The 15,351-nt window shown below is 33.9% G+C and overlaps 1 long non-coding RNA gene across 7 annotated transcripts; it reads left to right on the top strand.

Annotated features, from left to right (window-relative positions):
• Window positions 1-768: 768 nt before the first annotated feature.
• Window positions 769-5,824, top strand: LOC141720530 (uncharacterized). 7 transcript variants are annotated; one of them, XR_012574417.1, is made up of 9 exons: window positions 769-1,176; window positions 1,262-1,420; window positions 1,549-1,632; window positions 3,761-3,849; window positions 3,918-3,991; window positions 4,081-4,123; window positions 4,223-5,111; window positions 5,229-5,365; window positions 5,463-5,824. It is a non-coding gene; the product is annotated as an uncharacterized LOC141720530 (long non-coding RNA). The 7 variants fall into 7 exon arrangements; XR_012574416.1 differs by having other exon boundaries at window positions 1,510-1,632; XR_012574415.1 differs by having other exon boundaries at window positions 1,262-1,431.
• The last annotated feature ends 9,527 nt before the right edge of the window (window positions 5,825-15,351 follow it).

Raw genomic sequence — 15,351 nt, 5'->3', positions numbered from 1 at the left:
AATTAATTCTGATTAATATTATGGTTTTTCAGAATTGATTTTGAATTTAAATTCAAAATTAATTCAGCAAGTCAATCTTTTGTATTAGTATGACAATCGGTATGACAATCAATAGTCATACCGAAAGTCATGCCAGTTCATTTAGATTGTCTTGCCGAAAGTCATGCCAGTTCAATAGATTGTCCTACCGAAAGTTCTACCAGTTAAAAGGATTGTCTTGCTGAGCTAACAGGATTGTCTTGCCAGTTAAATCAAGGATTGATTTAATATAAAAGCAGCAGCTGATTTTCAACAGACAGTGCATTGAATATCAAATATACAGAAGAACACAAAACCAAGAAAACAACAGAGAACTTATTGCAATTTCTCAGATCATTAATTTCTAGTATTCATTGTTAAATCTAAACCACTAGAAATCCTTTTCTTGTTCTTGTGTAACTATCTAGCGGATCAAAATCCCTAGAACTTAATCTCAAATTGCTTATAGCATTTGATCCTTTTTATTTCAAAAATAGAAAAAGTTCATGTCGAATTTATTCTAGATTTGGAATAATTTATTTGAGATTAATCCCTTGTAAACGATACCGTTGTTGTAACACCTTTCAAGTTTAATAATAGTTTTATTTAACTTGAATTTTGTTTCACTTTTTTATTCCGCATTTTATTCGATTAAACGGTATAGTTTGTATTCAACCCCCCTTCTACAAACATATTGAGACCTAACACTACAGAAATAAATGGATCTGGAGGAGGTTAAAAATTAACAAAGCGAGAATTATAAATTTCACACAAAAGAAAAGAGGGAAATTTCTCTCAGCTATAGAGCGGCGGAAAAGTAGGGTTGAAAAAGAAACCCTAATTATATTCATCTCAGCCCTCTCACCAAATTCATCTCTCCCTCTCTCTAGAAACATGTTCAATTAAAAAATATCGATTGGGCCTAATCAAGTCCAACTCACGATTAAAGATACATATAAATTTATTTGATTTTTATGTTAGTTGTGATTTGATGCGGTGTGCTCGAATGTTGTTTGATGTTAGTTTGAATCGCGATGTGGTGACTTGGACTGTGGTGCTTGATGGGTATGTAAAGTGTGGAGATATTGTGAGTGCTAAGGAACTGTTTGATGAAATGACAAAGAGAAATTTTATTTTGTGGAGTGTGATGATTAATTGGTATGTTAAAGTAGGGTATTTTCATGACTATTTCTCTTTTACCTCAAGCCTGTTTGGAGTGTGATGATTGATTGGTATGCTGCAGGAACTGCGAGCCGCAGTGTTTGGACGAAAAATTGGTTAAAGGAAAGATCGTGGTTTGCAACACATTATATGGGCTTGTTAATAACAGAGAAACTCATGCAATTGGGTTTATTGTTCACTCCTTCCTTACACAAGGACCTTAAAAAGCAACATTACACAAGTACTGCAAAGGTTTTTGTTTTTTCTTCGAAAATATATATAATATTATCTTAAAAATGAAACAGTATGATATAACTGCACCCGGAGTAGATATTTTAGCAGCTTATTCACCATTAGCACCGGTATCAGATGATAGAAGTGATAAGTAGTCCGCTAACTTCATGTTTGAGATAGGAACCTCCATGGCTTGTCCCCGTGTCTCCGGTTCTTCATGTAATAATCTCTTCCTTCTTCATGCGCGATAATTTATGTATCTTTTTAAAGGCTTTACCTGTCCCTATCACTACGCCATAGATGACCTATTTGTATATTTTTTTCTGGTGTTGCCTTAGAAAATATTGTAATAGGTATAAAATTATGGCTCAATCACAATACCCAGATTTTGGTGTTGAAATAGGTATAATGACATGTTGCAATAATTCAATAAATCTTTGGTGTTGACATAGATGTCTTCTTTATTGCAACACATAGACTGTGTTGTCATAAGTAGTTGATTTTTTTTTTTAAATTGAATTGAATTTTAAATTTATCTTTAAAAGTAGTATATTTGAATAAAATAGTTTGTAGAGTTTTTTGGAAAGTGAAAGCCCAAAGTATAAACAAATTATTCTTATATTTATAGAAATTGAAATATTTTATTATAATTTAAAATTAAATGAATATATTTTTATAAATAATATAATAAAATAAAAAAATTACTTAATATCACTAAAATATTTTATAAAAAATAACACCCTGTAATACTGTTACTTTTTCGTAAAATAATTAATTTAATAAATTAATGATAATATTCATATGTATGATTTAAGTAACATTATAAAATTTATAAAATTAAAAAATGAATTGATATGAGCTGAGTTGCTGACAAATTGGATCGGGCGGCTATACAGATAGACAGAGGCGAGACAAAAGGAAGGACAAAATAATTTTAGGGATTCATTTTCGTTTCATTTGGAAAAACTCGCCTATCTCCTTCTCTCCTCCTTCATTCACTGGCCCTCGCCGTCTCTCTCTCTCTCTATGTAAATTAGGCTTTGAGGTGAGGTTGTCGATTTTAGTTGGTTAGGTTTAATGATGATTTGGTTTTCGATTTTGTGTTTTTTTTGAATTGATGTGAATATAATTGTGGGTTTTGAGCTATGGGAAGCGAAGATTCTGTACAAGTGTTATCACTATTCTTTGTCATTGCTTTTTATATCTGTAACTCCTTTTTTTGTTTCTAAGAGTCATCTATAATATGTATTATCATACGGGGTCTAATTTCATTCTTTATGTTGAAATAGGAATGGGCATACAGGCAGTCCGCCGTCAGATCTAAAGAGAGGAAAATGAGCTTGAGAGGAAAGTACAGGCTATGCAAATAGAGGCAACAACTCTGGCTGCTCAATTGACCCTGTTACGGTTAATTCCTGATTTCGTGCTCAATTAAATAATTTGATAAAGAAAATTATCAGTTGATATATACATGTGAGGCTTATTTGTGCATGACATAAGTCTCCTAGATGTGTTTATGGTATTTGGATTAAGACATGCTCATAACTGAACTTTTTTATCTTTAATGTTGTGGCCCAGAGAGATACAAATGGTCTAACATCTAAAAATAGTGAACTGAAACTGAAGTTGCGGACAACGGAACAACATGTTCACTTTCAAGATGGTAAAAAGCTGGTCTCTGGTGTTATTAGTTATATATATATGAGATTGCCAAAGAATATAGCTTTTTGTTGTTATTTCAGAAAGATGAGTAGAAACTTTCTACTATAAGTCTAGAAAGATTCAAAGGACACACCAGATAGTTGTTTGGGAAGTTGGTGTAATAGATTTAATGTGTACAAGTTTGCTTTTATATGATGGTGAAATTTTTAAAGGTTAGAGTATAATATGATAAACGAGACATGAATTCAGAATATAGATGTATGTTTATCGAGGTATGGAAATTTTAGATGAAGATTAATGTGGAGTTTAAGTTTTTGGTTTGTGGTTTGTGTCGTAATTTAAATCCATAACATGGTTATAAGATGCAGAAGTGGTAAGTTTTAGCTCCACTGGAAAACAATTAACGTCACATACATACACTAAGGTGTAGTCTCCTTGTGGCAGTGTATGTTGTGTTGAGTAGAATATGTAATATGGAGTTGTAGTATTTCATGTTTGTTATGGCTACTGGTTCAATGCTGAATGGTTTTTTTTTAAAATTACTATAAAATTTAATTTAGCACATTGGCATCGATTTGTTATGCTAAAGCTTTTGAAGTTATTAGTTGTTCATCGAGCTATGAAACATCTGCTCATGATGGTCCACCATCTGTAGCTAACATCAACTGTATACTGTTGACCCCAGGAATCAGGAAGCGAATGGAAAAAGATGTCGATGAAGTTGGAAAAATTGCACGCAATGTAAAAGCAAATATAGAAGCATTAAATAAGGAGGTACTTGCTATTCAAATGTTTCTTGCTCATAATTTAGGAGGGTTGTATCGAAATGTTTTGCTTTTCAGAACTTGGCCAATCGACAAAAGCCTGGTTGCAGGAAGGGTACAGGAGTTGACAGATCGAGGACAACCATGACAAAGTATGCTACTAATTCAGTTATGAATCTCATTTCAGTTTAATTTGTGTCAGTACTATGGCCTCAGTTGTAGTTTTTTATCTAATTTTCAGTGTGTTAACCAAGAAGTTTAGAGATATTATGATAGAGTTTCAGGTATACTTATACTTGCCTAATCATTTAGATATTAACTGCATTTCCGTGTTTCTATCAGTAGTTACTATATCATATAAATAACAATGCTTATATTGTCAGATATTGAGATAAAGTATTGATGATGAATATCGTGAGGTCGTGGAGAGAAGAGTAATAACAGGTTTGATTACTTCAGCATTACATACATTTGGTTTGGTTTTTAAATGAAGTTTTGTGGTTATCCAGTAGATCAATAACTTATATGCAAATGTGTGACAATAAAGTCATTTTATATACAAATATGCTGGTCGATGATGCATAAACCTGCATCTATGATACGACAACATTATTGTTGTCTCACCACTACTAATTAAACTATTTTACGTTAATTGGACTCAAGAGTATTTCAATCCCATTGTCCACTAGAAAAAAATACATTTTCATTTGACCATAACACAGTGCTATTACTTTGATCGGTAATTGAACCAATAAAAATAAAACTAGTACTTAAACCAAAAAAGTAAGCTGGATTGTTTACATGTTGAGCACATCAAACTCAATGGGCCAATAGTCAGTATCAACTTTGGGCCAATCTTGGTTATAATAATTAAAGGCCTTTTACTTTTCAAGGAGAAAAAGGCGCCAAGTTTCTCTGAATACTACTTGTACTAGTTGTCAAACAAATGGCATAAAGAATGGGATATACTTATACTAATGCCATACTTATACTAATGCCCTTGTATTTTAGAGAGCCCTATTCGGTTGAAGGTCTTAATCCTTTTTTAGATGAACTACTGAATATAGATGTATGTTTATTATATTGGCGGAACGGGATTATGATTGATGGACTGTTATTTGTTATGTGAAATTATTCTGAGTTGGAATTTTAATCAGTACTTGTGAATTCATTTTCTTGTATGTAATTATCCCGTGTTGTCAAAATGTTGATCGAGATGACATTCCTGATGGTGGGAGTGGACATTTTGCCGAAACTGTTAAAGCTTTGAAGGTACATCTTTTTTCCCACTTGTAACTGTTTTTGGATTACTCTGTAGTTTTAATTGCTTTAACAAAGTCTATATTTGTGAGCAAAAGTTTTAATATGTGTTTTTTAATCTTTTGGCAGACACTGAAACCTGATATTATGGTTGAATGTTTAACTTCTGATTCAGAGGTGACTTGAATGCTGTATTGACTCTTGTACACTCAGGTTTAGATGTTTTTGCTCATAATGTCGAGACTGTTAAACGACTCCAACGAATTGTAATATCTTCTGACATGATTTTAGCACTTATTGAATATCGAGTATGTATCTTATATTATCTTTGTTTTAGCACTGATTGAATTCATCTCCATGTAGGTTCACCGAACAGATTATAAGATGGCAGATGGCACTTGCATAAGAGATTACATTGACGTAGCCGATTTGGTTGATGCTCATGTGAAAGCCCTTGAGAAGGAAAAGTTGGGAAATGTAGGAATCTATAATATTGGAACAGATTATAAGATGGCAGATGGCACTTGCATAAGAGATTACATTGACGTAGCCGATTTGGTTGATGCTCATGTGAAAGCCCTTGAGAAGGAAAAGTTGGGAAATGTAGGAATCTATAATATTGGAACTAGATTTAGTTTTTAATTATACTAGAATGTAACTTTTATAGAACTTGATTCACGTAATGACTCTAATAGTTTTATATTTATTAATTTATTTAAGTTTTATATTTTGGATTTAAATATTTGTCTAATAATATTATATTTATGAAAATTAAAAGAAAAACAAACAAAAAACTTAAAATATGAATATTTAAGAAACTACTGATGTGGGGCTTACTTGTGGGACCCACTTTTTTGTCAGTTCGTACCTCTATTGCAACACCAAATCTGTGTTGCTATACTCTGAAAATCCTGTTGCAATTGATATCTATAGCAACATATTTTGCTGTGTTACCATAGATTGACAGTGATGTAAGTTTAGATACCTCTACTAACGGCCTTAAACCCAACACCGAAAAAGTGTTGCAATAGACCTATTTTTGCATATAACAACATTTTAGGGGTCTATAGCAACACATTTTTTGGTGTTGGTTAAAGCCATCTATGTCGTAGTATGAATTTGGAGTTGGTGATATATTATGACACATCTTACTTGCTTGCAAGGAAAGGTACATTCCAATCTGATCTTAATCAACATGTGGTTGTCAACTTATAGTTGAAGATCTAATGACCTTGAAATCTTTTTTTTTCTTTTCAAAGCCGAGGAGTTTGAACGTTATGTTTTTAGTGTCCCCTTAATCTTGACCTGGATAATTGACCAAAAGACTTGCTTAATGTGTATATGTGTAAATTTATGTTTCATACTCTCTTCTTTTATGCAAGGATCTACTGAATGTGACTATAATTGATGTTTATAAATAGCTTTTTAACACATATCGAAGCTTTGCCACATAATCTGAGAGGGAGGGGATCTCTCAAAATTTGCAAAAACAGAGGATTGGTTGTATGATGACGAAGATGAGTTGGGTAAATAAGTTGCTCATGCTCACCCTTATATAAATGTATTTATATATCAAGTGTTTTTAATATTTGCTTTGGTTGCTTACCCATGACTAATAATCTGTTTTGCCTTTTTTTTACAACTGGTACATTCATGAGGTATATAGTTATTTATTACTTCTGTTAGTCATATATATTTTATGCTGCTGCTGCTCTATCAGCTTTGACTACATACAATATTTCAAAATAGATGAAGTCATGTTAATACTTATCTTGGTTGGATTAGTTCCAAACATTGCTGACTGAATATACAACAGCTATGACGTCAAAAGTAACTCGCTATTTGTTTCCACCTGCTCTGCTGCTCATGCTGAATCATAGCTATTTAACAGATCTAAACCAATTGTTGAAGATTGAATGTACATAGTTCTATTAATTTGTCTCTGTTATTATCAAGATACATTTTTATGATACAGATCTCTAGATGATTATTTTTTTATAGTCTCCTGATATCTTTCTAGCAGAACCCATAAAAGTTTGTGTAGCTGCCAATGCATGCATAGTAATATCATAATTTGTTTTCTTTCGTAGTTATCAGCATGTAATAATATTTGTGTCCGCTGTATCATAACTGCTACTTCTTTTGTATAAATATGTTTTTTGGTTATGGCTGCAACAGAGATTTACCAGAGGGATATAAGTATCCTATACTTCTGTCCTTTTTATTGGTCATTTCAAATTGTTTATAAGTATCCTATACTTTTGTCCTACTATTATGTTCATTAAGGAATTTCTTTTCCATTTCAGCTATCGATCTTGTTGATGAAGCTGCTGCCAAACTCAAAATGGAGATCATCTCTAAGCCTACTGAGTTGGATGAAATAGACAGAGCCATACTGAAGATGGAAATAATGAAACTCTCTTTGAAAAATGACTGATCTAAATCGTGCCACCAAGCTGAAATATGGAACATTGATGTCTAATTAGAAATTTATTCATTTTATTGTAATAACAATTCATGAGTTTATAATTATAATTTAAATTGGGTTATTACTCCAATTATTCTTGAAATATTTTTATTTATATTTTAGATTGAAATACTTGTCAATTTATTATTATATTAATGAAAATTAAAGAAAAAAAAGCAAGAACTATAGAATATAAATTTTAAAAAATTATTATATGGGCCCTGTCAGGAGTTGACGTCATCAATAATAACCATAAGATAAACAATTCAATAACAGGATATAACTAAGACCCCTATACCAAGATCTTTGCCAGGTTTAAGTATGATTTAGGTTGCAACTATTACACACCAACTTACTACAATTTATCCTGATACAATTAACCTAATACAACAACTCAACAGACCATCTTTGGTCCAACACAACTACCTCAGAGGAGCCTGACGCAAAAGGAACTGGAACTCTGCCCTGACTACTGCGGAAGAATCTCCTACACATCTACAACACATATATAAAACATTCTGCAAGGGTGAGCAATCAATTGCTCAGCAGTACCACTATATGAATAACAAGTAAAACAATTTATGATAAAAACATTGATATGAACATGAATTATAGCTCGTATACAAAAGCAGAGTAAACATTCATAAACTGGATATTCAAAACTAGCATGCTCCGAAAAACAACAATATCAGTCGTGTGCTGTATATAAATACCAAAGTTCAATTATTTTAGCGTTATTCTCATTTTCAAACCTTCTGTTCCATTACAGGAACCATAAAACCATTTATCCCGTTACGGGGATCCAAAACCATTTGTTCCGTTACAGGAATCACCAAATTATCTGTCTCAAACAGGTTGATTGTTAAACAATTTTCAAAACTGAATCAATCAAATCTATTGGACGTTCAACGGGTGAAGATAGCTGATCAGTCTACCCTCATCGGACAACGACTAGCGGCCGTCCAGAAATAGAATGTGTTCCGGAACTTGGGAAAATACTAGCTAGGTCTTTCCCCCACGCTGGACTAATCGATTAAACAGAATGCACAACCCAATTAGCCACTTACGCAACCTCATGCTGGGCCGTTACCGAATAACGGGCCTCTTACGCAACTCCAATAGTTCAACTGAATTCCCCTTTTGTTTTTTTTCCAAAATTCCACGACATAGGTGGATCAAAACAGTCCACGACATAGGTGGATTAAAACATTCTCTTTATCCAGTTTCTAAAATCACTGTCACCTATCTCTTTTTAAAATCAATCTGTCACAGCACACTATTTAAAACTCTTTTCATTTAAATCACGTTTAGAGATAGGTGATTTCAGAAGTTATTTTTTTCCCCAAAACATAAATTTAACAATATTTTCAAATACGGGGGATACGTAACTTAAAATGTTTCTGTTCCATTACGAAAGTAAAACATTTAGTTATTCACATATACTGAACCATAAAAGAACGGTCAGGGTACTTGCCTTGCAGAGCTCTACAATTATCTTTAATTGACCTTGAACCAATTTGGAACACTCGGCTTTATCGTTTTACTATTTGACTATCCTGGATCCGACCTCAACGCTCAGGTCCTTCGCTTAGGAACCTCGATGCGCTTGTCGACTGATCACTAGGTTATCTTTAGTTCGACTTCAATTCTTGAGTCCTTCGACTAGAACCTATAGAGCCGAAATACCCTACGTTAGACGTCTAGGTATGCTTGGCATATCCTCCCTAACAACCTACCCATTCAATATCAATTCCCGACTCGTAATTGCACATATTATAATAACACACATAACAATTAGGGTTCACATTCACGAAAAATAGGTTCGGTGTTCATTTTCGGATAAATATATATATTCGTCATTTTACAAGAATTAGGGTTATTACTTTTTGGCAACACAGTTCGCCACCACATACAATCAAATTCCGTATACAATATATATATATTTATATATACTCGTTCGACGACCCGATAATTACTGAATACACTCCCGTAATTCCGTAGTTCGATTTCTCGGAAATTGGGCAACACCTCCTTTATTTATCGGACTAGCCCGTCGAACAACTCGACGTCAAATCAATCACAACTAAATCCAACCCAACTACAATCCAATTCCTAATCACCGACTTCAGTCAACAATGTCACTTCACAAATTCTCCAACACCAATAAATATAATTATTTACATCTTATATTTTTATTCGTATTTTATATTTATTTATTTATTTTGAAATATTGGGACTCAGAATAAACATCACAGTCCACCGTCGGCTCGCCGCAACTCATTGCTGACGGCGATAAAACTCGCGGGTACCTGACAAATACGGGTTTCCGACACGAGTCTCATCGATTAAATTAGTAATTTTCTCGCACAAAATAAATTTTATTTCACAAATTGCAGTCAATTAATTTCTGCAAGAAATTAATAAAATAAAATTCACACAACACAGTTAAACCAGAGCAGCCGAACACAGAACACACACGCGCGTATGCGCAGTACCGAACTCCGGTCACCACGCCGAAAAAAGCCCGGCGGCGACCGAAAAATTAAACAACCCACAGCAAACACCGCACAATCACTTCACCGAAAACTGAAATCACAGCAATCGGAAAAGAAAGATAGGCGGCGCAAGAACAGGGAAACACAACCATCATAACAACACTCGACTGATTATACATATATATATATGTATATGTATATCAACAACCAAAAACAGGACCGAAGCAATTAAACAGAAAAACAGAAACGGCGGCCGAGAAAGAGCTCAAGGCAGCCGGAAAACTCACCACGGCAGGAGACATATATGGGGAGAAAAGAAAGAGAGTGAAGGAGAGGTTGAGAGAGATTATATAGAGTCAAGAGAGAGAACCGTGAGAGATATAAGATGAGAGAGGTAGAGGGTGAGGAGAGACAGGAGATTGATGCTGCGTTTTGTTTGTTTTTATTATATATATATATATATATATATATTTCCGATTATCTCCTTCCCAACTGGAAAGTGACACATAGCCATACCCCTCCTAGAAATCAAACGCGTGTCCCCCTAACGACTATAAGCCCGATCTTGAGCTGTTTTTCTTAAATTAACGAGTAACTTACGTGTAAACTTATCTCGAAATTTACCAAATAAATTTCCAAAATTCTAGGGGTAATTAAAAGCTAGTAAAATAAAATTTTCATAATTTTTAAAATATTTTTGAAATGCAAATTGTACCCGCAATTCGATATTAAAGAACTGAGGTGCCCCTAAAACAATTTCAGAAAATTACGAGAGTAGTCTTAAAATATTACAAATATCCCGAAGTTTATAAAAACATAAATTTTGAAATTTTTAAACAATTCCTAAAACGCAATTTATACCCGTTTTTATCAATTATACGAATCGACGCGCGGGTGAAACTAACTCCGAAAATTTCCAAAATAATTTTAAAATTCTCAGAATAATACGAACTTAATAAAATATAAGTTTCATAATTTCTGAAGATTTCCATAATTAAATATGGATTTTACCATTATACACACTCAGAAAATCATTTAAAGATAAATAATTAATGAAATATTGATTTCTCAATTTTATAAATTCCTAAAAATAATTATTGAAGTTATAAAGTCATAAAAACAATTTTAGAGACAATCCAAGTATTCATAGAAATAAAATTGTAATAATACCATTTTTAACAACGATACAAAATCATATAATTCAATTAACCACACAGTTCAATTCCATACACTAGTAATCACATATACATAGTGACAGAGTAATAACTCACTGACTGAACCCACACAATCATTTTATTTCATTATTTATTCCATAATTATATATTTAAATAATAAATAAAAATACAGGTCGTTATATCCTTCCCCCCTTAAAAAGATTCTGTCCTCAGAATCTGACTTAACTAAATAAGTGAGGATATTTGTCAAGCAATCCTGACTCTAACTTCTAGGTAAACTCTTCGACCCAAGGAGTTATTCAAGGCATTCTCACTATAGACATAAATTCATTACTAAGGACTCGCTCTTAACGATCTAGGATTTGGATCGATTATTCCGCACATAACACATTTGGATGAGATCCCATTAGCTCCTAATCAATGGCTTGATTCAAAACAAAAACATATCGTTTAACATTGACACATACCACATATTATATATATATATATATACTACGACTGCGGCGGTGATACCAACTTATAGACAACTTTATCTATATTTCTTTATACCCCGAATGGTTCAATAGAATTAGGACTCTACTTGTCTCTTCTATTCAAACATAACCAATATCTTTCAAGGTAAATTTTTTACCTATACCCCGATCCTCATTCTATATATTCATATCCTTTCGATGCAAATTCGCTTTCTCTCTTTGTATATCCCGAGTTGTTTCAACTCTTTCCCGAGTACACCACCACACTCTTAATGTACTAAATTAATTCAAGACGTAACGATATCTCTATTCCCACTTTCTCTCAATAGAGGGAGGACTCACACTTATGTCCGCACAACACTTCGCAAAGTAGTATTTTATTACTAACAGGGTAACTATTATCATAGAAAATTCAATGTAGGGTAGGTAATTTCCGCAATTCCCCTTTTTAAACCCATCATACATACTCTCCACATATCTTATATTGTCTGAATCACTTTCTTATTTTAACCCTTCATCTAAAGATGAGAGGTAATACTGATTTTCAATTTAATTCCAACATCCAAGCACTTCTTACTCATTCTCATTCGTCTAGCTAGATAGTAAATTCATATATTCAAATTTTATCACCTTCCGGTATTCGAACTCTAACTTTTACTCTTTTCAATTTCCTCGAAATCTTAGTCATGTTCAATTCTTGATTCACAACTTCTTTTTAACACTGCTTGATTCTTCCCATTCCTTCTGACTAAAAAGTGATCTCATACACTTACTCTCCATTACTTCCGTGTACTTGAATCTTCAATTCCTAATTTCTTCCATTCTCCCGCTAACTCTTCAATAATCTTAATAATATTCAATTTTCTTTTCTACTCAAGACATTTATCCCTGAAAGGATCCTTCTTGGTGGGGAGTCACTTTAACAACCATGGCTCATAATCAATTTTTGATCAAATTCTCATACTTTTGAAGCTTAGTATTCGATTGCTACTTTTCAACCGTTCGCAGACATTTCTTTAAGTGTTCAACTTAGTCTTCCTTAACCCTTAGATGGGAGAGGATGTTATCAATAAATACGATTATAATATGCAAGTACTCCTGATACACCATATTCCTTAATTCCTTATAGACCACTGATACACTCGTTACTCCGCCTATTATCACCAAAACTTACAGCGTTCATAACTTATTCTAATTGCAATCTTTAGTATGTCTTCAGGCTTACCTTTAGCTGACAGTAGTTTGATCTTATGTCTTCCTTCTTAATATCCCTTATATGCACTAGTTACATCTTATCTTCTTGCTTATGTCCTTAAATACTTATTCTAATATTAGCTTCCATAGATATTATCGTTTGCTTTTTCCAGTAATCAATTATTTCCCTGGTTCCTTATCAGGGTCTTGAGCAGCTAAACTTTTAATCACATTACAAGTCTTAGCCTTGGCTGTACTGGACGTTAAACCTTTTGATGCACTATCTCCCATGCTATCTCGGGAAGTAATTCTACAATTCTTGGCAACATGTCCTAACTTGCCACAGTTATAACAGACGACTCCTGGATTTTCCACCTTACATTCTGACGCATAATGTCCCTTCTGACTACACCTAAAACATTCAGTATTTGCTTTACACCTTCCACCATGTCTCTTACCGCATTGCTTACACTCCGATATAGGCGATTTAACCGAATTGGCCTGATTAGGGCTGGCTGAGGTGTTACTAATTCTATTTAAAGAAATACATTTCTCTTTAAATTCTTTATTCTTACTCCTTCCGACCTTTTTATGAGACTTCTGACTGGATCCTTCTTGACCTGATGCTTCTTCCATATCATCAATCTTTCGCTTCTTATCTTCTTGTTCTCTAGCGGCTAACTTCTGATCAAATTCAATTACTAAGGCGGCCTGAACTACGGAAGGATACGTCTTGAGTTGCAATGCCACCACTCCACTATGAATTTCAGGCTTCAATCCTTGTTGAAACCTCCTTGCCTTCTGAGCTTCAGAGCACACAATATATGGTACAAATCTAGCCAACTCTGTGAACTTAGCCTCATACTCAGCTACACTTCTGTCACCTTGCTTCAGTTCTAGAAACTCAATTTCCATTTGGTTCCTTACACAATCAGGAAAATACTTTTCCAAAAATAACTCAGTAAACCTAGCCCATGGGACAGGGCCTTCTCCTTCTAACGCCTTGGTTGACTCCCACCAGTAATTTGCTTCATTTTTCAAGAAATAGCTCGCATAATCAGTCTTAAGATTCTCACTTACTTGAACAAGATTAAAAGCTTTCTCCATCTCTTTTAACCATGCTCCAGCAGCTACTGGATTAGGTTCACCTTTAAACTCAGGAGGGTTAACATTCTGAAAGGATTTGAAACTAGCACTTTGGTTCACTCCTTGCTGTTGCTGCTGCAACAGTAGTTGCTGCTGCTGAACCTGTTTGATTAACTGTAACTGTTGTTGCTGCTGCTGGCGCAACAAGTCTAGAATTTCATTTATAGCTGGACCCTCCGCAAAACTACTACTGTTTTCTTTAGACTGGGTAGCTTTCTTGGGTGGCATCTTCCTGAAATATATATATGAGTTTATTCAATAACAAAAATATTTGACAAAAAGGTATCACTGTTTAAACGGTGCACCTGTATCAGGAAAATGCTGCCCAATCATAGTACCCATGTCTTTAATATCGGGGTCCATTTACAAAAGAAATTTAGATTAGCAGCATTAGCAACAATAGCAGTAACAGAATCAACATCAGTTCAAAAAAATCTAAAATACAAAGAAACTAAATGCCGTAGCACGGTTCCTCAATATAACAACAACTAACCAACTTCCCATCACTACTCAAGTACAACATCTAAATTTCTCCAACATACCACAAAAGTCAGCTGAATATATTAGTCACACACTATGTAAAATAAAGCCAATAAATCGAGTCAAGCTTAAGGGACACTGACTCCACTAAGGGTCATCGTCCATGTTTCAACCAATCTTTCTTCTAAGGATGATTTCTTGTCACCCGAAAGTAACCCATCAACCATTAATTTACTTTTCCTGAAGCTATATTTCCATCATCAGGTCCTGAACTCTCACGGTTACCATTATTCTTAAATGATATCCTGATATAAGAATCTCGTTCTTCTCAACAGTCGCTCTTCTTGCTTTCCATAACGAGGACCATCTAATCGCAGAAATTCATTACCATAGAAAATCCAATAAAATTTCCAGCTCGAGGGAATCGAATAAGAAGAAACAGTGAGGAAGATGTAGGTATGACTGGGAGCAACCATACAAGTACATAAGTTGGCCAGTCTTAGTACCATACGGTCACAACACATAATTCGGTGGCATCCCACCAGACCCTTTTGTCACATAGACAAATGGTCAATTCATATGCGTTGTTTTCCCCCAATCACCCGAAAAAGTCACCAAGGAAAGAAACAATATTCAGATAAAAAAAAAATTCACAAATAGAAAAGAGAGAATCTGATTTGTAAGGAGATCAACAGAACCCTAAGTAGCTTACCTCGGGTTCACAACTTTCTCACAAGAAAGATAAATAACTTATGGAATAAGAAACAATTACTCTAGAGATAAAATACATTTCAAAGTAGAAATAAAAGAGTTCAAAGATGT

The sequence above is a fragment of the Apium graveolens genome, chromosome 4, assembly GCF_009905375.1.
Source record: "Apium graveolens cultivar Ventura chromosome 4, ASM990537v1, whole genome shotgun sequence".
Taxonomy (NCBI): Eukaryota; Viridiplantae; Streptophyta; class Magnoliopsida; order Apiales; family Apiaceae; genus Apium; species Apium graveolens.
The sequence above is the reverse complement of the archived record's forward strand: the minus strand, read 5'-3'. Positions and strand labels throughout refer to the sequence as shown.